At 40.0% G+C, this 26,398-nt stretch overlaps 1 protein-coding gene across 2 annotated transcripts in view; it reads right to left on the reverse strand.

Annotated features, from left to right (window-relative positions):
- The window catches only part of CDH20 (cadherin 20), a 161,900-nt gene that overhangs the window by 108,008 nt on the left and 27,494 nt on the right, over window positions 1-26,398 (reverse strand). The window lies entirely within an intron of this gene.

Genomic DNA, 26,398 nt, shown 5'->3' on the forward strand with positions numbered 1-26,398 from the left:
TTGCTTCTGTCCTATCTTCTTCCTCTTCCCCAAAGCCCAACTTTTACATACACACATGCATCTGGACAGTCCCTTTCAAATGCAGGAACATTGCTGCAGAAGTGGCCGACCCAGTCTTTTTAGCATGAAAAATGAGACATCTATGCCTAGAGGGCCAGCTCTGTGTATGGAGTCTTAAGTCATGCTTGGATCCTCATAGTTTAGATTATTTAAATCCTGCGTGCTCAGACTCTTCACTGTTCTGCCAAATTCTGTTGCTACTGCACACACACAACACAGTGTTTTATTAGGTGGGTAGCCCTACTGCCTCTCACAGTAAATTCACTACTCAACAAAGTCAGAATCAGGCATTAAATTAGGAGTTGTCATAATAAGTATTTGTTTCATCACCTTCAGAGAATTTGTCACCATGAAAAACAGGAACAAAATTGTAAATATGGCATGGAAATTTATTTATTCAATTAATATATATAATAACTGTGAACACTCCATTCTCCCCAAAAAACATCAAAGGCAAATGCCAAGGGATATAGCTTCTCTGTAGCTTGAAAGCCACCCAGGTCACTCTCTAGCTAGGTCTTCAAGATAGACTGAATACTCAGAGTATGTGGATGCAATCACCTCCTCGGTCCTATTTTATCAGTAGAACTTTAGAATAACAAGAGACATTCTTCTGATACTTTGTGTCTGAGTTTATGCAAAAAATATGAAAATTATGCACATTTTCAACCCACTGCTTTTTTCTTACTGCAGGCCTTGGTAGGTATGTATAACCTATCAGTTAATAATGTGAAGACATTACAATAATAATGTAGATATGTATTAAATGATTCTGAAATAAAAGCAAGTAGTGTGCACATGCATTGGCCAACATTCAAACATTAAGAAATCAGTAATTTTAATTTTAAATTAACAAAAAAGAGCCTTATGCACATCATTAACTAATGGAATGCATGATTTCCTTTAAAGAACTACACGATTTTTGAATTATAGGAATATTTTAAAGCAATCCAAAACTTTATAATGTCTATAATGATTCTCTTTTTAAAGTGAGTTGAGTCCTCATAGAAAGTATCAGATCCACAGCACTGAATGAAAATGTACAAAAGTATCTCATGGATAACCTTAGCTCTGCCCTACAAATGCATCTATGGCTTAAACTGCAGAGATCACCATAACCACTCAATTCTCTGCCTATCTGTTAGGACTGCCAAGAAGTATGCACCAGTTGTTTCAAAGTAGTGGCTCAGATGCTGGAAATGGGAGTGTTGGGGGTGCAGTGCACCACCTGGCTTGAAGTGGTTTCCATTATGTATAAGGTTTGTGGGTTTGTTCAATGGCTTTTAGCACTCTCACTATATACATTTTTCCGGCATCAACTGATGGTATTTCTTATTTTGTTGTTTTTCAACTCTGACAACTAAAAGAAATGCCAATAGATTTTAAAAAATAACAAAAAAGTGCTAGTCTGTCTAGGCCTTTACACAATATTCATCACCATAGTATCTGGGTGCCACATGCCAACTTCTAGCCTTGCTTACATTTCTACAGCCAAGTTATGAACAGCTGTTAATGTGAATTTCTTTTCAGATTGCTTAGATACTATGAACTCTAAAAGTGCCAACAAAGGAAATTAATATTCCCTTTACAAACTTCTAAAACACAGCCAGCACATAGTTTAAAATAAATTGACTGAACATTTAAACCTGTTTAATTTTGGAATCAGTTCCATGTTTGAAATAATCTGCAAGTTGAAACTGCTGAAGCATAAAATGTGTTTGAAACAGAACAAGTTTAAATATTGAATCAATTCTCACACTAATGTGTTTGCATATTAAGGAATTAAAAGTGAATCCAATTTAAATATTAAAGCTGATGAAGAAAGAGCTGTTCTAGGGAAAAAATGATTAAGGATGACCAGCAAAGTCACTGCAGACTCAAATGCCAGATAATTCCAGTTTGTTATTTAATCCTAGTGGGGCAGCTAAGGGCAAAAGAAAAATCCTCCTATATGAATGTGGTCCTGGATGTACAGTAGTAGAATTGTCTTGTTATTCAGCTTTTGTTATGCATTCTGATTTTCATCCAGTACCAAATACTGCCCTACAGAAATCTCTTCTTGCAACAGGCCTGGATTGTCCCTTACCTCTCGCTGTCTCTTTTTTGAGTGGGGCAAGCAGGAAATGCCTGCTGGCTTAGTTTTCCCTCCACATAGACTATCTTCAGGGAGCAGTTAGTTGTAAACCATTGCTACACACCCTCTAAGTATACTTAGTTCCAAAGGATTAATCAGAAGAGGCAAAAGCAGGACTAAGAAAGTGTTTTTGGATAGTGTTCCTGCTAGATGAGGCTGTCTTGTGTGTGGGAGGGAGGGCGAATGGGTGGATTTGCTACCCTTTCCAATACAGACCGACCAATTGTCCCCCTCCAAACACATATTTCATCCTGCATGTGATTATTTAGACATCTCCTAAATACACCAGGAAGAAATAGAAAGATACCAGACTTCTTCCCTCCAATACAACTGAAAGTAAGGAAGGAGGACAAATCAGTTCAAGGGGCCTCTTATCAGTACCCTTTAAAAGTCTCATAGACTACGTCTACACTGCAGGCTTCTTGCACAAGAACAGCTGTTCTTGTGCAAAAACTTGTGGAGCGTCTACACTGCATGCGCATTCTTGCGCAAGTAAATTTACAGTACAGCGTCAGAACAGAGGGCTTCTTGCACAAGAGTTATTCCTCTCCCCATGAGGAATAAGCCCTCTTGCGAAAGAAGGCAGTGTGGACGGGCAACAGGGGTTTCTTGCGCAAGAAACCCCTATGGCTAAATTGGCTATCAGAGCTTTCTTGCACAAGGGAGCATCCAAACTGCCATGGACACTCTTGCACAAAAGCACATGGCAGTGTGGACGTGCTCTTGAGAAAGACCTTTTGCGCAAGAACTCTTGTGCAAAACAGTTCTTGGGCAAGAAGCCTGCAGTGTAGATGTAGTCATAGGGTTTAAGACTGCCAGAGTTGGAATTCCCATTGCTCTGCCTGACTTGAGGTACATCTACACAGCAACGTAATTTCAAAATAACTTAGTCTGTGTCTACACAACCAACAGTTATTTCAAAATAGTGTAAAAGTACTGTCAAGCTGGAGGACTTTTTACTCCAATTCCTGTAACCCTCATTGTATGAGGCGTAAGGGAAGTCGGAGGAAGAGTGCTCTAGTTCGAAATAAGTGCTGTATAGACACTCCCAATTTCAATTTCAAAATAAGCTACGTGAGATAGCTCAATTTATGTAGCTTATTTTGAGTTAAGCCCTGCTGTGTAGACGCACCATGGAGACCAGAGAATGCGGGAGTGTTCTCCTTGAATCTCTCCCATGAGTCTCCTCCTGCCTTTTTCTATAGTGGCCAGGGAAAAGAGTTGCTGGAGATACTGTACTCTTCACTCTTCCTCTCAGAGGTATGTTTAGACTACATGGCTCTGTCAACAGAGCCATGTAAACTAGTTTACCTAGCATAGGCAAAGAAGCAGGGATTTAAATAAACCCCGCTTCATTAAAATGAACATGGCTGCCGTGCTGTGCCGATGATCAGCTGATCCGGCACAGCGCGGTAGTCTAAACGCGGATCGGTCATCTGGGAAAGCCTTTGCGACCTATCCCTTATGCCTCATGAAACGAGGCTTATAGGATCAGTCGGCAAAGGCTTCACCAGCTGACTGATGTACTACGCTGTGTACTACGCTGTGCCGGATCAGCTGATCATCGGCACAGCACGGTGGCCATGTTTATTTTAATGAAGCGGGGATTATTTAAATCCAGGCTTCTTTGCCCATGCCTGGTAAACTAGTTTACATGGCTCTGTCGATGAGACATGTAGCCTAGACATACTCAGAGAGGACTAGGGAGGAAAGGAGGCTGAGAGAGATGACCCTTAATTTCAGATGAAAAAGCCGTTGAAACTGATAAACCTGCACAAAATGTTTTGTTATTGATGAAACAGCATATTTGTACAAAAAACAATATTGTCAAAAACGTTGTAGCTAGCTCTGCCTGCTACTGTACTCAGTAGTCATCAACCAGTAGCAGTAAACTACCAGTATTATCAGTACTGAAATTCACACCCAAAATTAATGATGGGATGATCTGGTGGAGTCTGTATCTGGAAGCTACCTAAGTGTGATTTCAAAGCTCATATGTTTATTTCATCCTTTGCAGCAGACCCGATCAAACTTCCAAAATTCAACATTGGAACAAAAATGGAGAAAATATTTTGAGAGTGTACAGAATGTGGATCTGGACTCTGAGATCTGACCCCAAATCTTAGAACATCTAATTCTGGCTCAGGCTTGTCCTTACACAAAATATTCTTTACTAGAAGACACATCCGGCATTGCCCTAGCCCAGTCTGGAGATGGCAGAGTCTGTATACACCATCTGCCAGCTTTTCCCTGGGACTGAGCTGGAGGCGATGAGGGCCACATGGAATGGACAGCCAAGGGCAGCTCAGGGCTGCATGGAGGCCAGCAGCTGCTCCCCGAAGAAAGCTAGGGTGGTGGGGGATCATACTGTTGCTAGCGGCTGCTACATGGGGTTTGAGCACTTGCTTCCCCCTGTGGGCATTCATGAGTATAACTGTCCCCTGTGCTTGCTGTCCCCTCTGTGGTCGTTTGTGAGTACAACTGTCCCTTCTATCACACTCCTCCCTTTCCGTTTGATGAAAAACAATCACATTTCAGGCACAACCCATTGTCCTGGCACAGCCAAACCTGAGCTAAGTTAAAGTTAGAATAAGAAGAAGCTGCATACCAGATTTGATGGTCCTAGCTTTTACCATTTAGAAGGAGTTCTTGAACAAACAGGCTCCTAGATGGACAGACAGACGCACATTTCTAAAATATATTCTAAGGTTTTAGAAGCAAATCTAAAGAACTTCTTTTGCTTATTAAGTAGGATGTAACTATTTTAAAATCTCTGATATTGAGTTTCTTTGCTGTTAAAGTGACCAAAGGGAGGGCACGGGGGAGGTTTTAGTTATTTGTTCTCTGTAGGAAGGTCAAAAATGGCATTTCACATATATTTATACAATTGATGTATGTCAAAGAATGTTTCTCCTACTATATGAATTTTACAGCTCTGCTATAGTTTATTTTTTAAGTATTAATGTTATACAATGTTTTCTAAAATAAAATTAGTCTGCAAAACAAACCAAGTTCTGATGCCATGGCAAATCTCTCCTTGACTTTAAAGGATGCGGAGTCAAGTTCCTGCTTGACACCACAGTCACCACAGTCTCAGGGTGTGTCTATACTACAGTTTTTCTGGAAAAACAGCCATTTTTCTGGAAAAACTACACTTATGTCCACACTGCAATTATGTTCTTTTCACTGAAAGTTGAAAGAACGCAGGGGTTTCCCAGACAGCAGTAAATCTCTTTTGACGAGAAAGAAGCCTTTTTCTGAAAGAGCTCATGTGGAAAAAGGCATGCGTGGATGGGGAAGAGGGTTTTTTTAATCGAAAGAAGAGGCCTCCTGGAAAAAACACAGGTGCCCCAGTGGCCACTCCATCCATAGTAATCACAACTTTCAAAAAGCAGATTGCTTTATCGATGCACTTTTGCTGTGTGGACGCTGTCTTTTGAAAGAAGCTTTTCTGGAATATCTCTTCCAGAAAAGCTTCTTCCGAAAGAAGCCTGCAGGCTAGAAGTAGCCTCAGTCTCCTGATTGGATAACACTGCAGACCCGTTTAATATTTCATGAGTATTAGAGAAACAGATCAGTGATCACCAACGTGAAAGAGGCACATGTGCTCTCTCTCACCATTCTATATCAATATATTGCCTTGATGTTCTTTAAAATAGCTATGTTGTCTTGCAAATGCAATGATTTCTGCTCCCATTTTACTTTGCTTGTCCTGATACTATCGTGTCTTGCCCCTGAGGGATGAGAGGGAATTTTTTTATGAGTCAGATTATGCATCACTCTTGCTCACTGGTGAGTGCTTATCCACTCAAATAGTCATATTCATTTCAATTAGACTAATTATATAAGCAAGTCCTCAGGAATGTGACTGTGTACTTTTCACCCTGGCTCACTGTTATTTTTAAACTTTTATGGATGTTAGAAATTGTTCTTTAAAATTAACTAAAACTCCCAAATAGCTGTTTAGATATTCTACTTTAAAATTTATCTGTGGAGTTATCCTCAAAGTCTCATGGCTGTGTATGTATTAGAGTTAACTAATATATAAAATAGCTAACTAGGATGGTGTAGTAAAAACCTGTTTATAATAATAGAGTGTGAGAGAGATCTTTATGTGTTGTGGGTAATCAAACCTTTTTGAATTGTAAATATTTTCTTCAGATGGATCTGGTAATTATTCCTGCCTGTATCATAAGCCCAGGTATATACACTTTTCTTGAAGGGTTCCATCTTGCTCTTGAAATGAAGTGGATTTTAAGGTCTATGGATAGAGTCCTGCACAGATACAAATGTATAGTATCTGCACCTGCAAAAATTAGCCACGGACACGGATACCTATGAATATAAAACAGAAAATGTGTAGGGTTCTATCTATGGTGCAATCTTGTCTCCACTGAATTGAATGGGAACTTTGTTACTGATGTGGTCAGGATTTCACCTTATGTCTTTTTCATTCCTAATTGCTAGGCTCAGTGATTCTGAAACCCATACGGGAAACTTAAAATATATTTACTTCCACCATCCCATGGATTTTATTTAACTTTCTTTTCTAAATTTTGGGCGCCCTTTCTCTATCATATACAAAGTATCTCCTGTTTAAGAGAGTGATAGAAACTCTATTCTGGTTCTTATTGTCTCAGCCTGACTAGGTTAAATTACCATGGTTACCTCTTCTGTGCTGCTAGACCTTGAAGTACATCTTTACTACACGTCAGCTTTCGAAGCTGAAAGCTGAACTCTAGACAAATTTAGGAAGACTTTTCCTTGTGATATTAAACCCCCCTCCACCAAAAGCCCCCTTTTGGGTTTTTGTTCATGCCTTCAGCTTCCTTCTGTGCCTGGCTAAAATCAACAGTTGCAGCAAACCTCCATATCAACAGCCTTGTCAGAATGAATAATCTAAAATTAATGTGCACTTGTCAACATGTATTACTGTTCCTGACAGGGACGCTTTGCCTGCACTGGCTACAAACCGACAATCCTTCAGAAACAGTTTGCTCATTGCCAAGGTCTAACGGCTGATAGAAAGCATGGATAAGGCTGGGAGTCTGATTTCAAATGATAAGTACAATGGTTCCTGACATATAAGACTCTAAGTGAATTCACCAAAGACCAAACTGCTTACTCTTTTTTCTTGTTTGCTTTATATTCACTGGTGATGGTTATCACATTTATACAAAACCCTCCGAGAAATCATCTAGATCAGTTTTGAACATCTTGTTTTCAACACCTTCAGTTTTAGCTGGAAGAGACAGAACATGAATAATCCAAAAATGCTGATAAATCCCAAACAATTTAAAATGCAGCTTTACACACTGCACTTCTACCTCACCATGGTTGGATCGTAAAATACTTCCCTATCAACAACCTGTGCAGTTTCCCAGTGTTATGGGCAGGCATCTTGGGAACATAATATAGACAATACGTTTTCAGTTGTATTTAAAACGGCTGTGTATGGTTACGATTGTTAGTGTGTGCATAAAGAATACCTTAATTCTCAATTGTCATAAAATACATTTACTTGATTTTTGTTTAAAAAGACCAACATTTAGCATAAGGGGACAAAGATTTATTCCTGCATGTTTTAACCTAACATTTACAGACTTCTTAGGGGTAGTTATTGAGAAACTTCATCTATACCTAATAATTCATTTTTGGTAATTTAATTTGTAATAGAGAATCACTTTAAATCAGTGATGGGCAACCTGCAACCCACAGGCAGCATGCAGCCCATTAGGGTTCTATGTATGTCCCACAAGACATTTTGTTTATGGTTGCCAGATGTCGCTGTTTCCATCTGCATAGTTTTTTTCCTACTAGTATTACTAAAGTGACATGCACATAAAGCAAGAGTTTGTGAAGTGAGGTGCATGCTCATTGCACACAACATTGACTGTGATAATCATGTGCTCCCTCTGTATCCAGTCAAGGCACTACTACAGTTCAATCAGCACCCCCTGCTGATACTAGGTACTCAAGTGCAGTTAGCAAAATCAACCTATCCCAGGAGACCATCTAGGTTACAACAACTTTGTGATCCACTGAGGTGAAGGAGGTTCATTCATGCAGCTCACTCATTAGCTTAGATTACCCATTGCTGATTTAAATAAACTGTTGCCAAGCTTTTTTATGTCAACATAAGACTCAAAACTGTGAGGCTTTTAGGGTTTTTTCCCTTGAATTTCAATTAAATGCCATTATCATCAACTCCATTAGGTGAGACTGGAAGTATCATGGTGCACTGAAAAAAAGCGTCTAGACTGGCGCGATCCTCCGGAATAAAGCCCTTTTCCGGAGGATCTCTTATTCCTACTTTCAAGTTGAGATTGAAAAGGGCTTTATTCCGGAGGATCGCGCCAGTCTAGACGCTTTTTTTCCGGCTTTTCCCCAAGCCGGAAAAAAAGCGGCGGACATGTTTATTTAAATCCGCGGGGGATATTTAAATCCCCCGCGGATTTCCCTATGCTGACTTACCTGCTTTGCATCCCTTTTCCGGAATTTGTGGCCAGTCTAGACGTAGCCTTGATGTTTTAGTTCCTCAATACTTGGGAAGCTGACACTTTCCCCATATGAAGTACCTACCTATTTTCAGGGGTTGGCTAGAATAATCCCTCGGTTAGAAAATCTGCTCTAGTGAGATGCCTTGCAATGATGGGGCAGCCCCTCCCCTGTGTTGGTTGACTACCTTCTCATCTGCAGGCAGACCCTTATGAGTTTTGCCACTATAATGAGCTAAGCACAGCACGAGAAGTAGATACTAGATAAAGGGCTGGAAGCAAGAATCCTAAAGTCAAGGGCAGCAACCATTGAGAACCCAGGAAAAGAGCAGTCTGCATGTGGGCAGACACTCAAAGGTGATAGGATAAGGGGATGAGCATATAGGGATTATGGCAAAGGGAATACGGCATGATGGGGCAGGAGTATGGAGGAGTCTTGTGGGAATAAGATGGAAAGTTGGGAGGGGGACAATAGGAAGAATAATTTTTTCCCCAAAAGGATGACTTGACTACTTTGACAATGTGTCTGAGTGTGTATCCTATTTAGTGACTAGTAGGTAATTTTTCTTGTCTTCTTTCTTTCTCAGAATAATCTTATATTCACTAATTCATGCACACAACCCTCAGGTAGCTCCCCAGTGAGTTTGGAAACTTGTCCCCAGCAAAACTCTATATGCTAGCAACAATGATGTGATACCGTAGCACCTGCCATCATCCAAGGTGTTCACACATAGCCCTGTTTTAAATACAGCAGGGGGAGGGAGGCTGACAGAAACACAACTTTGCTTGGTCCTGCAGTACCAGATTAGGGTCATGTCACAAGGCCCATCCTGCTCTCCCCTCAGCTTTTTCCTGCTGTGATTGAAGGAGGTTTGAATGTAAAGACTGTAGAACATATTTTGGTGTAGGTCTTGGACACAAATAGTCATGGGAGAAAGAGGAGGGACAGATTTAAAGTTTGGGACAAAGGACATCTTTTTGGAGGTTTGAGGGAAATCATATGTGGTTGCTTATTGCTATATCATATGATCAAAGTGCTGAATCGATATATTTTAAATTAAAATAGGGCACGCTACAGCAGAAGTATCTTCAGATTTGTAAGGTATTTGTTAACAGAGCCACACACAATAGTATCACATTTGATGGTGTATTCTAGACCAGTGAGCAGTTGTCTCATCAACTTCCCTGCACCCTTGAGTGCCTTGCATTTCTTTTCTGCTACAGTTTCCAACCTGGGCTGCTCACAAACAGCTAAATAGCATGTTGGTCACATCTGAGTATCTATTGATAGCCCGGGCCTAGTAACTCTGTCAGGGTATGTCTACACTGCCACCCTAGTTCGAACTAGGGTGGCTAATGTAGGCATTTGAAGTTGCAAATGAAGCCCGGGATTTAAATATCCCAGGCTTCATTTGCATCTTGCCAGGCGCCGCCATTTTAAAATCCCTGTTAGTGCGGACTCCGTGCCCATGGCTACACGCGGCACGGAGTAGGTAGTTCGAATTAGGCTCTCTAATTTGAACTACCGTTACTCCTAGAAGTTTTGTCTCAAGACAGAATGAAATGGAGAAGACTTATAGATGACCTATGCTCCACTTGGAGTACAAGGGTTTAAGAAGAAGATACCACTCTTATTTTGAAATAAATCGCTCTTCTGAAACAGCCCCAAAATGTCTGAAACTCCTTGTGGAATGAGGTTTATGGGGACATCAGAATAGCAAGCCCGTTATATTTTGAAATAATGGGCACATTCAAAAGATACAGAATAGCTATTTCAGGATCTCTCTGGTATCCCAAAAATAGCGCTGCAGTGTAGCCTGAGTTATTAGTTTTCAAATGATAACTTAAGGCACATTTTGTACAAAGATTAAACTAACATGCAGGGTGTGAATGCAGGTGTGTAGTTGGTCATGTACATCTCAGGGAACTTAAGTTTATTTATCACAAAAAGCTACAGAGCTGGTTTAATGCAGCTGGGATTCAAACCCATGATTTTATGGATCTTGGGTATCTCAAAACTATTAGTCTGAGAACTTGGCCAGCATTCTCTGATCAGAAATAAAGTTCTTGGTAAGCACAGTGCCAGTTAAATCAACTAATACTTCTTGCGCTGTTTCCATTCACTGGGCTATTCCTAAACAGGCACACCTTAGAAGATTTTCAAAGGCAGAGATGGCCATTAGCATCATGCTTTTAATGATGGATGTTTCAGTACACATACAGTGCTATTTCCTAGGTAACTGAGTGCAATGGGATTTGGGCACCTAAGTGCTCTTGTGTCTTTGTCAATTTCTCCCTAAATGGGCTGCTCTGTTAGCCCCAGTTTTCTGACAACTTAGTTATTAGATTGCATTGAGAGTCTCTCATCATGCCATGCTACGCCACATATGAGTGAAGACAACAGGAGGTGAGATTAATATCATACCATAAGCTTCAGAGGGATAGCTGAATTAGTCTGTAATAGGAAAAACTCAAAAAACAACAAATAGTCTGATAGCTCTTTAAAGACTAACAAAACATGAAGATAGTATCATGATACCATCTACATGTTTTGTTAGTCTTTAAAGTGCTACCAGACTATTAATCATACCATAAAAGTCTCAGGGGGTAGCTGTGTTTGTTTGTTTTTAAGTTACAGACTAACAAACAAAAAGAAACGAGTAGTTATATAGCACCTGATAGAGATATATAGAATCATGAACTTTTGTAGGCAAAATCCACTTCTTTAGATGAGCAAAATAGTAAAATTTAACAATACAGAAATTAATTTTCTTGATTCACTGGCATCAATTTATACATCTATGTATCAGATTTAGGGCTTCTAGCAGGGAGATGTGGAGCAAGTATTAGAAGAAGCTGCCAATGTCATTCCACACTAATTTTGCAAATGCAGGTATTTCACTGTTCTCACATCTTCCTTAATTTAATATTGAATGCAAACTGGATTGCTGTGTCTGACATGACAAGAATCAAACAGCACCAGCAGACTCTTGAAATTAACAGAGTGAGTTTGCTGGAGGAACTATACAGCTGATAGAAGTCTTCCTGAGGATAAAAGGCAACCTTACTTTAAAAAGTTGCGGCTATAAAACCAATTGAAATAATTTATATGAATCAGAAGCGGAACTAGAGAACTAAAGATTAATTTAGCATGCAGGGCTACATTTTTTGTCTCAGGTGTTCAATGTAGCATGTAAATAAATGAGAGCCAGGCATACTCACTTGAAAGGAAAATTTAATTCTTACAACAAGGTGTAGGGAATCTTCCTGTTTATCCTGTAAACATCAAGGGTGAGCACCACTATGGTATTTACACACCTAACTTCCATTGAAATCAATGGGAAGTAGGTGCCTCAATACCATTGTGAATCTTACCCCAAATGTGCCTACTTAGTTTCCCCTTCTATAGTACATGAAACAGGACTAATCTAGATTTTCTGTCACCAGGACAGGCAGGGAATTTCTTGCTATTCTATGGTGATTTCTTGCTAGTCAGGATCATCACAGGGAAGGAATGCTGAAAAGTGTAATGGGCAGACATGATGAAACAGAACACCTCTGCTGGAAGGAAGACAACTTATGACCCACTGAGATGAATGAGGGCAACGTATGGGCCTGTACACTAGCCTGCATTGCCCATCACTGATCTATGTGGAGAGAACAAGAGACAGAAAGATAAAGCAAGCAGAACTTGTTGGGGGAAAGAGGAAGAGAGAGAAGGCTATATGACTATGTTGCTTCATCTAAAGTTAGCAATAAAAAGGGGGGACTTTTTCACCCCCCAAAATGTTGCTTTGTTAAAAACCCAAAACTAGTTTTAAATGTTTTTACATTGAAAAAAGTTATACATTTTAAAAATCTTTCAAGCAACTCTATCTCAACATCAAGTCATGGAGTGTCCCCAGAACAGGCTGTGGTGCAGAGGTATGAGAAAGAGAAAACAAGCAGGAAAGTGCTATGGGAAGGATGCAAAGGCAATAAAGGCCCCAGCCCAGTGCAGGACAAAGAAAAAACTAGCGCAGAGAAAATAAGCTCCATGTAGAAGTGTCTTCTATAGCCAAAACCAGAGAAGCTACAGCAAGGAGGCATGATGTGGTATCTGTCTCTGCAAGAACCATGCTGGGAGGGGGGAACCAAGTTGCTAATGCTGTGGGAGGGGAAGAACAGAAGTTATTTTTCATAGGTAATGGAGTTAATGGTTTCCATAATGCCTCAGAAAAGCTTAACTTTGCTGAGAAAACAGCATAGCCAAAATAGAGAGGTTGCTTTCAAGCAGTTTTGTACTGCACCAGGACTTGTTATGAATACAGTAAGCTTACTAGTACACACCATGGGACATATGACAAATGGCATCCTGACATCAGGTCAAGCAACATCAAAAGAATGCTTATGAAAAAAGTGAGGAAATTGTTTGATAGTTATCCATTGGGAAAAACCTGGGCAACCACCATAGAATAACAAAGGGAATCAACAGGGCAAACTACAAATTTAGAGGCAATGAAGCTCAATAAAAAAAAAAAAAGAAGCTAAAAATCAAATGGAAAGGATAAAAATCTAGCAATAAAAATGGAAGACTTTGGAGATAGGAACAGAAGAAAAAACTTATGAAAGGTCATGAAACATGCTGACTTTTCTGGAAAATATGTTTCCAGTCTGAGAAGCTGGATGCTAAAAGTGTAAGCAGAAAGGCCAAGCCTAAAGCTAAAAGGAAGAAAAATAACCCACACAGACTGAAAGCCTAGGAATGGGAGGATGAAAAGGCCAAGCCTAAGGCCAAAAGCTAAAATAAGCAAGCCTAAAGCTAAAATAATAATAAATGACAATCCCAGAGTCAAAGAGAAAAAAGAGACATTGGACTGACTGCTGGCTTAATAAGGAAGCAGGATAACTGATACTTTATAATTGAGATGGTCTTCCAGTAAAGTTTACAGTTTTGTTGGATTTTTCAATGTTAAAAAGTCTTTTTGGCACTCCAAGAGAAACATGTATGAAGGGACTGAAAGAGTCAATGCTGTATGTTTCAATACACCAGAAAGTAGTTCTGGCTGTCTTTTGTGTTATCAGAAATAAAGTTCTTACCTTTGTTGTAGTCCTATGTGCTTCTTTGTGCTCTTTGGTCCTGGCTCTATACCATAACACAAAAGCTCCAGGGAAGAACAGCACTCTCATGGCGAAGTATCCTCGGTGTTAATTGCCTCTATAGAAAATGTTGCAATTCACTTCTAACGCTTTACATTTGAGCCTCCAACTTCCAGCATTGTGTAAAGGCAAGGTAATATTTTTAGCCATGCTGCAGCAAGATTCCTGGCATAACTGTCTATTCTAATGCATCACTGACATATAACCTCCTAAATAATTACATTTTGAAAGTAAAATCTCTGTGCAATCACCCTCCGCTGGTCTGGGAATGGCATTCCTCAATAATGAGGAGAGGATGTCATTCCTCAATAATCTCTTGTCCAACATGTCGTTCTTTTCCAGCAAATGTATCAATAAAGGGCTCAGGGATGCAGTTGACTTTGGAAGCGTACTGACTGGGACAATGCCAGGCCTATGGCAAAGTTTGATACATTGGCTTCCACAGTAAATGGTTTGGTGGGCTGTGGGTGGATAAGGATAGTTGTCAGTTTAAATGTTCTCTTCAGCTGATCAAAGGCAGACTGAGCTACCACATGAACTAGATTCTTTTTCACAGGAGTGTCAGCATAAGGGTGGCCAGGCTAGAAAATTCCTTGATGAAATGCTTGTAGAAATTGGCAAAATCCAAGAACTGTTGGACCCGTGATACATCCTTCAGAACCATTGATTCATATATAGCTATGACCTTGCAAAGATATATAGTCAGTCACTTAGAAGAGGGACAATACACCCTAGGAATTCAACTGTGTCCAGTCAAAACTCACATTCTCAAGCTTCACATAAAGTGATTTTGCCATAATGAACACCTGTTGTTCATGAAGATCTTGATCCTCTTAAAAAATTAGGACATCATCAAGATTAATTACTACAAATTGGTCCAACATGTCTCTTGTAAGATATCATTAATACGTTCTGAAAGACTGCTGGAGTGTTGAACAGGCCAAAAAGCACAGCCAACTATAATATGAAATGTCCATACCTGGTAGGGAGAGTGGTCTTCCACTCATCACCTTCTCCAATCAAAAATAGATCATAGGATATGTGAAGATCCAAATTGGTGAAGACCCTGCATCATCACAGTACTTCAAAGAGTTTACTTATCAGTGGTTAGGGCAAGTGTTCTCTGTAAGCTCTGCACTTGTGCAACTGCTCAGGAGAGATTCAAATGCTGACCAGCTGATTAGCAGAGCACCCACAGCTAGTTTATTTTTCCTACTGGTGGTGAATATTCACATCTGCTTCAATGCATATAAAATGTATTCTGCACCTGGATGGAAAAAAAATCTGCACATGAATGGAAAAGATTAGTGGGAACATTGGTTAGGGGTGCAATTTTCAGACTGTAATCTTATTTAATGACCAGTAGTCCACACAACAATTCAGACAGCCATCCTTCTTCATTGCAAAGAAACACTAGAGCCCCATGCAGCCCCCCTTTTTGTAATTTTCCTTGAGATAGCTCCAGCAAGGAAACAGATTCACTTGAAAAAAAACCTCTGCTCCAAATTGGAGGTCAATGGGGCAGCCCCTATCAGGCAAGGTATCAGCCTTATTTCATTAACATATTTGCAAAAGCCTGATGCTTGGTAGGTATTCCCAAAGAATTTGGGACAGTAGGGCTGTGTCCAGACTCAGGGGTTTTTTCGGGAAAAGTAGCCTTTTTCCGAAAAAACTTCACCTGCGTCTAGACTGCAGCCATGTTCTTTCGAAATTAAATCGAGAGAACGCGGCTTTTCTTTCGACGGCGGTAAACCTCATTTCACGAGGAAGAACGCCTTCTTTCGAAAGTGCTTCTTTCGAAAGAAGGCGTTCTTGAATGTAAATAGGGCTTCTTCGAAAGAGAGCATCCAGACTCACTGGATGCTTTCTTTCGAAAAAGCGGCTTGCTCTTTCGAAAGTTCCGTGTGCAGTCTAGACGCTCTCTTTCGAAAAAGGCTCTTTCGAAAGTATCTTTCGAAAGAGGCTTGCAGTCTAGACATAGCCTAGGAGAGAATATTGTTTCTTTCCTGAATAATTTCTTTTATCTCAAGGTCCCCTTGGAAGCAGGTAGAACTGGGATATAGGAGACAAGATTGCTGGCAGTATCCCTTTCAGTTGTCTAATAGATATGTGAATCATGGCAGATGAACCAGAGGATGCACAGAATGATCAGAGAGAAAGGTGCATGGATCAACCTGAAGTGGAGGATTTCATGTTGACCATAATGGGTGATAATTTCTGAGGCCACATCTATACTAACACAGAAGTTTGAATTAAGATACACAACTCCAGGTACGTTAATTGCATAGCTGGAGTTGACATACCTTAATTCAAACTTTGGCACTGTCTCCACAGTGGGAGGTCAACGGCAGCAAATGCTCCCATCGACTTCCCTTGACCCTTGCAATTTGAGGTGTATTCACATAGATGGGGACACTCTCCGCATTTGATTTAGCAGGTCTTTACTAGACCCATTAAATCAAACTCTGGAAGATTGACCACTGCAGTGTTGTTCTTTGAGGAAGTAAAGACATGGCCTAACAGAGCTATTTGGTAAGTGACTAGGCATGAAGGCTACGTCTACACTGGCCCCAATTCCGGAAAAGGGATGCAAAGCAGGTAAGTCAGCATAGGGAAATCTGCGGGGGATTTAAATATCCCCCGCGGATTTAAATAAACATGTCCGCCGCTTTTTTTCCGGCTTGGGGAAAAGCTGGAAAAAAGCGTCTAGACTGGCGCGATCCTCTGGAATAAAGCCCTTTCCGGAGGATCTCTTATTCCTACCTGAAGAGATCCTCCGGAAAAGGGCTTTATTCCGGAGGATCGCGCCAGTCTAGACGCTTTTTTCCGGCTTTTCCCCAAGCTGGAAAAAAAGCGGCGGACATGTTTATTTAAATCCGCGGGGGATATTTAAATCCCCCGCGGATTTCCCTAAGATGACTTACCTGCTTTGCATCCCTTTTCCGGAATTTGGAGCCAGTGTAGACGTAGCCGAAGAGTGGAGTGATCTACAATGATCTCCATAAAGAAAAAAAATCATGTGCTGGGTTAGGATATCAGGTACTTGGGAAAACTCCAAATCCACATAATTTCTTCAAACACCAGAGTCCAGCAGAGCTTCTAGGTTAACCTCCAACAGTGAGGAATGCCAGAGAAGGAGTGGGTATTGCAAGGGTGTCAGACTGCAGTTAACTGTTGCCACAGACTCTGCAGAATAGCATTAGCATAAAGTACTGAGGTAAGGAAGAACATCCCAACCCAGTCCAAATCCCTTTGCCTAGACTGAAATTCGCTGTTTCCAGTTGGAAATGCAGAGCTGGCTTTTGCAGGTCAGTTGCATGTTTGACATCCACGTTACCACAGTGAAGGCACATGCATGATGCCTGATGTCAAGTTTTTCTCTGCATCATAAAGCAGGTCGGCATAGCCAATATGTTCATCAAACTGCTGGGATGAGGGCACTAGAGGTTGGCGAAGTAGACGTGGCAAGACTGATGGGGGGTGTCGGCATATCAACCTTTCATTAGGTGGATCTCAACCTTAAAACTGAGCTTGACCAAGAGCTGGTTCTACTCATGTCAGCTCATCTTTGCATGTTCAAGGCTGAGTTAGAAGTGGCAGCCCTGTGCTGCCCCATTCCATGGGATGTCAGCCAGTGTTCCCGATAAACTGTGCACTTGGGCAGCCATCTAGAAGAGAATCAGATGCCATCCAGATGATCAGCAAAGGGCCCACATCTGCCTACAACCAGCAACATGTTTTTCTCTTGGTGGTGCATATCTGCACATGCTTTGGTGCACATAACAAAATTTATTCTGTACGCAAATGGAAAAAATTAGAGAGAATATTGGTGTCCCCAAAGTTGGGCCAGAAATTGTGGTATCTGACTTGAATCCCTGTCTTGGGGTCTGAGTGTGGAGGCAGCTATGGTACAGATCATCAAAAATTACTCCCATGTCTTGAACAAAATTCTCAAACTGGCTTTGGTCACTTCCAAACTTGTCCAGCGGGAGAATTTTAGGTTTCCAAGGGGGAAGAGTTGCAAGTGAGATGGCCTCTGTCTGCAGCATAAAATTTCTACCTGTAGGCTCTGCAGGGTGCCCACTATGTCAGAAAGAGAGATGCTAACCTCAGTAAGTAACTGACCCATTCTCACTCCCATTCTTTACTTCCTTTTTTATTTGGCTGTCACAGAGCTGGATGTGGGCAGTCGGGATAGTGGTCAGAGCCACAGTTAGGAATCAGAGACCAGGAAGGGCTGAAGCAAGGGTGGGAACAAGGCAGTAGGCACAGGAACAATAACAGCACTGGTAAGTGTTGAGCAGCCAATGGCTAAGTGCTGCGGCTGGGTTTAAGAGCATCTCCAGGTAAAGCTGTTCAGCCTATCAAATAATCTGTCTGATCAGAGATTTCAGCTGTAGATAGCTAGTTGATCCCAGATCCAGCTATGGGCTCTCATTGCTATCATTTAGGACGAGTCTGCTATCTCAGTTGTTAGCTCTGGTCATCTACTCCCAGAACATGGTTTGCACAGGAAAAAATTGACTGAACATTCATAAAACATAAGAAGGAGAAGAGCAGGGGTTTGTCTTTTTCTGCTCACTTGTGTTCATCCTAGTGTAGGAGCTCCTGGCTTTGTGTAAATGTTTACTCTTGTCTGGTTTTGTTGGAATATAAACCACTATAATGTCAGAATGCAGATCAGGTTTAGGGTTGGCCAGGAGCATTGGCTGTGATCCAAACATGAACATCTTTTAGCTCATTCATCCCTTAATTAAAAGGTTAAATACTTACATTGCCCAGCTGTTAGTACAACATACATAATGCATTCACATAGAAAGGATGGATGACTTCTCCATTGCTCCTACTCATTCAAATGTTTTCCTATATGATAAAAGCTTAGAAGAGACTGAGGTACACCTGATTAATTAGACAGTGAATTTTAATACAACTGATGCAAAACATTCATCATTTCATTATTTCTGGCTACTTATTTTTTTCCAGTGGGAAAGAGACAAATAAAAGGCCAAACAGCCAGAACTAATGAAGAAAAATTGTACAGTAACTGTTTTGCATTAGTAACAACACAAAGCATTATGATTAATCAGAAGAGCACAAACATAGTGAGTTTAAATCTGAAATTATAAACCTACAGTTAAGCCTTAGACATAGCCCCAAATACTTATCAAGGTGACACAGGTATAGATCTGGAGTAATTTCTCTGATGTACTGGAGTTTAATACTAGCATAATTAAGGTCATAATCTGATCCACTGTATCCTTTTTCTAATTTGCTACATTTGGGCAGTTATGCATCTTAATGAAAGACTAGCCAATAAGCCCATCATAAGATGGGATTTTCAGGTCTCTCCTCCACCTTGGTCTTCTCTCCTGAGCCTCCAGTCTCTCGCGCCATCTCTTTCTCTCTCTCCTCCTACTGCCTCCCCCCTCTCTCTCAGCTCTCCTCTGCCTCCTGCCTCTCTCTTTCTCTTCTCCCCCTCCTGCCTCTCACTCTCCCTTTCTCTTCTCCTCCTTCTCCTGCCTCTCCCTCACCTCCATCTCTCCCTGCCCCCCTTCCCTTTTCCCCTTCCCCTCCCACTGTGGCACTTGGCTGAGTGCTGCCTGCTCAGCCGGGCCTCCATGAGGGAGGGGGGCGGAGCGGTGATGTACACGGCCAGGGGGTGTGGCCGTGTATGTCAGCATTACAGACTCACAGACACTGGGCTACTCTCTCTCTCTCTCTCTCTCTCTATATATATATATAAGAGTTGATTATTACGTAAGATATGTGGGAGGGAAAAAACTATGGTTAGCTATTCACTATGGACTTGAGCCTGATCCCATTGATCTCAATGGGTATCTAGTTCATGACAAGGTATTAGAAAAAACTTTATTAGGAGAGTTAAGTACTGGAATAGATTATCAAAAGAGATTGTGGAATCCCCATAAATGGATGTTTTTATGTACAGGTTAGACCAACGAGGAGCAACAAAGACTAGTGAGTAGGCTGCATAGGTGGTCCTCCTTTATCTCAGTGGGCCAAAAGATTGTTGAAACCAAGATGTTCTTCCAGGATAGGGTAGTTTTGCTAACTGCACTTGTGTACCTAGAATTTGTGGGTGTGCGAATTGAACCATAGCAGTGCTTCATTTTGATGGAGAGGGAACACATGGCTTTTACATTAAATGTTGTGTGCAATCAGCACACAGCTCCTTTCACATTCCATTGCTTTACATGAGTGTCACTTTAGTAATACCAGCAGGAAAAAACTACACAGACAGAAACCTGCGGAATCTGGCTACCCCCCACATGGGCAATGGTAAACAAAGTGACTTGTGGGCCTCACACAGAACATTGAGGGACAGGCTGCAGGTTACCCAACAGTGAGTTACACAGATATCTATTAGGAATGGTCTGCTTGCTCCTGATTCAGTGGAGGAAGACTGGACTAGATGAGCTCTTGAGGCCACTTTCAGTTGTACATTTCTATGATTCTATGACTATATTCAGTGCAAATTTCCTAAAAAAGGGTGTAGGGAGAATCAGAAAAAGAGACATTGTTAAGAAGTGAGCAAACTGAAAACATTGCATCACTGTTAGTATACAGAAAATAGTTCAGATAGCTTCATTCCTGGGGTTCAATATCCTCCATTTAAACAATTGGTAAGTCCCAGTTTGGGTCTGGAGCATGAACCTCTTATTCACATTGGTGGTCAATGGAACTACTCCTAAGCAACTGCTGAACAGCTTGAATAAGAGTTTCACAATCCACTGAAATGTAAAAGTGCTGATTTCAGTATTAGCAGGGTTGAAAAAGAATTTCCCTTCCTCTCTCCTCATACACACTTTATCCACAGGGCTTCATAATTGCCAGGCATACTAGATCATTTTTCCTCTCTTTAAATTTTGCCCATTGTTGGAAAAAAGTTCATGAACTGTTAGATCAATCTAGTCTGGCAATACATAAATTCTTATGTAAGTCATTTCTCCATTTGCACTGATGCCTTGGGGTTACATTGTGAAATTGCTTGCCTTGATTATAAATTTATGTATGATTTATGTATATTTATTCATTGCAGAATTGGTCAAGTTCAATTAACTATAAAACAATATATAAATAATAATTAAAATAAAATGAATGTTAAAGTGCTTGGAGTCCTTGGTATATGACTTCACAATTAATAGAAACACTTGGGTTCCAATTCAAGAAATCACATATTGAAGTTTCTCTCTCTTCAGGACAGCATTTATGCACATGCTTAACTTTTAGAATGCTCTTAAATTCCATTATAGGCACACAATTAAGTCCCATTGACTCTAGTTAAATATGTATTTAAGTGCTATACTGAATAAATAGGTTTTCCTGAGCTAGGTTATAAGGTAAGATTTGATGAAGAAGTAGGGCAGAAATTTGTCTCAGTTTTACAGTCTGTGTTAAAATTGCCTAAGGTTATTTTTAATTTATATATCTAGAATTTGTTAGTTTTGCTTACTTTTGAACAAAGAAGATGCATGTCAAATGTTCATTTGCAGTTTAGACAGGATTTCACCATCTCTATAACTAATATTTGTTCTCTAACCCTACTGAGGTGCTACTTTTCATCCAATGGAACTGGCTCTGTCTCTGAGGTGCATGTCATAGCTCGAAAGACAGAATACCATTTTCCCTAAATTTCATGGCAGAACCATTTTCTCTACACACCTCTCATATGGAAATTATCTGAAATAAATCCCAGATGCGCATCTCACATCACAGCAAAGTATAGCCCTCAGCAACTAAGAATTAGGAATTGATTTTATCTGCACTGATCCTAATGAATTCATTCAATATTCTTGTGAGTCTCATCTCCACTTGAAGAAAAACTCGGTGTAGCTCAAAAACTTCTCTCTCGCCCACAGTTGATCCAATAAGCAATATAACTTCAGCCACCTTGTCTCTCTTCTCACAGAAACTCCAATGTAATGTAGCATTACAGAAAACAACAGATAATGGCCATGCTTTAGATAAAATATCATCAGCAAGTAAAATACATTGGGTTGTGTTTTTCACCACAATGTTGAACAATCCCTAAGCATTCACATGAATTATGTAACAGTAAAACTTCTGTCTTTCAATACAGTTCTAAATGTCCCATTTAATTCTGCAACAGCTAGAATATAGAATGCTGTTTTTAGCTGTTAAGAGAACTAGTACACATAACTTTTCTTTGCAGGTATTTTGGTCAGCTAGGGTTTTTTTAAGCTCCTAAAGCAGTGTTTTTTAAAGTGGTCCATGGGCCCACTCTGAGAAACTGGCTGCTCTGGTTTGTTATTTTCCAGCTCCGCAGCCATGGAGCCTCATGGCTCCCATTGACTCTAGTTTGCCATTTGCAGCCAAAGGAAGCCACGGGAAGAGGTATGGGCTGGGCTGCTGCTTCTCGCAGCTCCACTTGGCTGCAAATAGCAAACTGGAGCCAATGTGTCTGTGGTCCACTTTGAGAAACACTGTCCTAAAGTACACATTTTGCCTTCAGATGGAAGCATATGCAGCTAAGCAGAGGTGCTGGTCAAGATTTGTTTGCCATGAAGGGCAACCTTGCTCCCCCAACACATCATCCTTTTTTTCTCTTTTTTGCATTACCAAAATCTCTTTTTTCCATTTTTCTCTTTTCTGCTCAGCCAGTGACTCCAGTGTTGATATCTCTCTCATACGTTCTTTTGCCCCATCACTCTCTCAAATGACTTACACAAGGAATGTCTTCCCTGAGCTGGTCTGCAAGGGGTCTATGCAGTTCACAAACTGCTTCTGAATTCTTCATGATGTTCACCAGAAAATTATTGACTGCTAATAGCAAGGTTGAGGAGTAGCTAAGCATAGTCAACTCAACAAATCAAACAAAAATCCTGTTAAATTATGTTACCAAGTTGTGACTGATGACCTTGAATGCTTCATTTTCCCCAGTCCTTTTGACTATATCCTTTTAGACTCTCTTGGACATTGACCTTGTATTCTTTTATATATGTTCCACACCAGCATATTCTGGGTGCTACATGAATTGAATAAAAATACAGCAAGCAATATGGATCTAGGTATTATATATAAGAACGAGATAGATTTTAAAAATTGTTTGCTAAATGAAGATCTGTTATTTATTATAAACATTATGTGAGTCTCTCAATTAATATACTTTAAGGTAAATATAATCAAAAACATTTAATGCAAGAAAAATAGAAGAAACATGTATTACATTTCTGTCTGCACAATATGGGCAGTATTGAGCCATGGAAAAAATCCAAAAACAATTCATGTAATAACAGTGATGTATTATGAAACTTTGCATGTGTATTTAATTAGTGTAGTTACTACTCAGAAGCCAGTATAGGAAAAAAAGGAAGTAACTGTGCGTAGAACAACCACATCTCGCTGTGGGTTCATTCAGCACCTAGCATAAATCCCTGAACTTCATGGGGGACTCTGTGTGCTTATTATAGATAGATAGATAGATAGATAGATAGATAGATAGATAGATAGATAGATAGATAGATAGATAGATAGATAGATAGATAGATAGATAGATAACAGCTCACTGCTCCTTTGTGTCTAGAATGAACTAATGAAAACTGCTATTTTTTGTGTCCTGCTGCTTCAGTGGCAAGATTCCCATTGTCTTTCATAGGAGCAGATTCAGTTACAACATTTAAAAATGTGTAATTTTTAAAAATTGTTCCACCATTATTGGCAAATATTTCCTGTTCATAGACCAGCAATGACAGTGGCTGAAGTCTATAAGTGGAAGAAACTTCTCCACATTTTCTTTATAATAGTCTTTCTCTTTGACCTTTCTAAATTTTTCTCAAGACAGGGAAAAACTAGCACCAACTGGGATGGACTCTATAGGTACATCTAGATTACATCCCTTTTCCCAAAAAAGGGATGTAAATTAGACACTTTGAAATTGCAAATGAAGCCAGGATTTAAATTTCCCATACTTCATTTGCATAATGGTGGCTGCGGGTTTTTTCAAAGAGGGGCTTTTCAAAAGAAAAATGGCTGTTAATATGGGGATCGTTCTAAAATAAAACCCTTTTTCGAAAGATCCTGTACTCCTGAAAAAATGAGGAGAAAGGGATGTAGTTTAGAGACAGGTCATGACTTCTGAAGAAATACTCCAGCATGCTTGAAGCAAGACTGGATACATTTTTACAGACCTCTCTCATAAATGAAATCAATAAGTGACACTTAACCATTATTCTAAATGTACAGTCCAGCACAGATTTTGGAAAAAAACAATCTGAGCCATGCCAGAGTTCAAAGTTTACAACTGTTCTCATAAAGAACAAAATACAGTTAAAACTTAAATTTTCAAATAATAAATAAAATATGTCTTAATGTTTACTTTTTGGAGTTCTTCCATGTCCTCTTTTATTTACTTCTGTCTTAATCCTTTCTGAGAATTGGGATTCCAGTGCTATTGTAAGAACTGGTCAGAACAGTGCAGTGGATAATATGAGAGATGCAGCAAGCAGCATTTCCCAGGAAGCTGAGTATATTGCTGCACGCTACCCTCAGTCTCTCTAGCCCAAAGAACTCTGTCTCCCATTGGGCAATGCAATATACTAGGTGGCTACCAGTATGTCAGCATTTTTCACGAGACATTAATAGGACGGAAACCTCTTTTTATATTTATGCTATGTTTGTTACTGAGAATATAATAATGTAATCAATAACTGGAATCGAAAATAATATGCCAATATATATTACTTATACACTTCAAGGAAGAGAGATTTTTAGTGAATCTTATTTGAATGTTATTTCCTTTAGTGAAATACTAAATTTTATTTCATTTTTTTAGAAGTGAAATAATAAATGTACAGTCCTCAAGAACTACAGCGTAGTACACAAGATACCCAGAGTTTCCTTGGTCCTTACCTTCTCCATTGGGGAAAAAAAAAGATAACTTGGTGTCATTTGAAGATTCAGGCACAGTTAAAAAGGAATGCAGAGCATGTATTCAAACAGATGCATTCACCTCGCATTCATTAGTGCATACATTAGTAATTCTACATTGTGTACTTCAGTACTACTTATTGCCAGGAAGAAAGATAACCATAATAATATATGGTAGCAGAATTTGCTTGTACAAGCTAATTGAAATATTTGCAGCCACGATACAGGGTATGTTTCAATCAGTCAGAAAATCGTTTGAGTGATAATCAAATTAATTATCCACATTACAGTACAGAGAACCCAGGTTGAATTTAATAATGCACGCTTTTTGAAGATGCTGAGAGATAAAATCATAGCTTGTGATTCTGCAAGCATCATTTGTTCTAAAACAATGTATTGTTTCTGAAAATTGTATTTGGTAAAGCTATGTGACGGTATTAAGTATTATCAAAGGGAGAGTTGTTTCCATTGTTATGCTTCACAAAATTTAAGCAAGACATATTTGTTTTTATTATTTACATTCTCTAGGCCCCTCCCTGAAAGAATTCTTTGCATCCCTGGTATGCAAAACTGAACACCTTCTCCCAATTTTGCTCTGCTTGGTTCTCTCCCATCTTTAAGATCCTTAGATCATGGTCACTAGCTACGCAGGCATGGAAGGGTCTATTTCAAGAATCTGTTACTGCTGTTCTACAATTCACCAGAGGGATTGCTATTGAATGGTAAGGCAACAGGGGCTAAGGATGTTTATTGAGCCTTTGATACCCTGGGCAGAAAGAGAGATGAGTACATGGAAAACAGACAGAAGACAAAAATCAAATAGAGATCACTCATTACACTACAGAGGATGCTGTTTGGTCACAAGGTCTGTAGGATTGCCAGACGGTTTCAGAAAAAATACCAAAAGGACCCCGAGAGTTGTTAAGGGAAAAAAAAAGGAAAAGGAAAAAAGGAAAAGAGCGTGACCCCTTTAAAAACCACTTGTGAGGCTTTTTGGCCCTAACAGGCTGCCGGCAGCTGCCCACCATCTTAACTCGCTGTGTGGGGCCGGACAGCTCCCCTGCAGATGCTGGTAAACACTAGGGTGACCAGGCTGCCTCCGTATTGAGCTGGACAGCCCGGCATTTTCGCCTCCTGGCCGGAAAAAAAAAATCAGAAAGTACTGGACATTTTAGGTGTCCAGCATTTTCTGAATGTTTTTACCAGACAGGAGGCGAAAATACCAAACTATCCGGTTCAATACCAGACACCTGGCAACCCTATCTGTCAGCATGCAGTTATATTAATATGTATGCATATGTGATAACCTTCTCCCTCCAAAACACCTTTGCTTGAAGTGCATACCAAGGACCTACAAAGTTATAATGCCACCTGCAAGGATCACTTTTTCTGAATTGTAAAACTTCCACTTATTTCAATTTGTTCCTGTATGTTCTATTACTCCCTAGCCCCCATATGCAGGGTTGCACTAGGTCCATGCAAATTTGGAAATGGCAGCTTTTACTGTTGTTTCTGTGTTTCCTAGAGCAGAAGCTACTTTACTCTGAGCAATCTAGGACTCTGATAGAAAATCTTTAATTTTTAATAATTTTCATCATTATGCAGTTTCTTAAGAATGATGTACAGTGACAAGACAAATGAACGTTGATAGAATTTGTCATGA

The sequence above is a fragment of the Pelodiscus sinensis genome, chromosome 2 (genome assembly GCF_049634645.1).
Source record: "Pelodiscus sinensis isolate JC-2024 chromosome 2, ASM4963464v1, whole genome shotgun sequence".
In the NCBI taxonomy this organism is placed as follows: Eukaryota; Metazoa; Chordata; order Testudines; family Trionychidae; genus Pelodiscus; species Pelodiscus sinensis.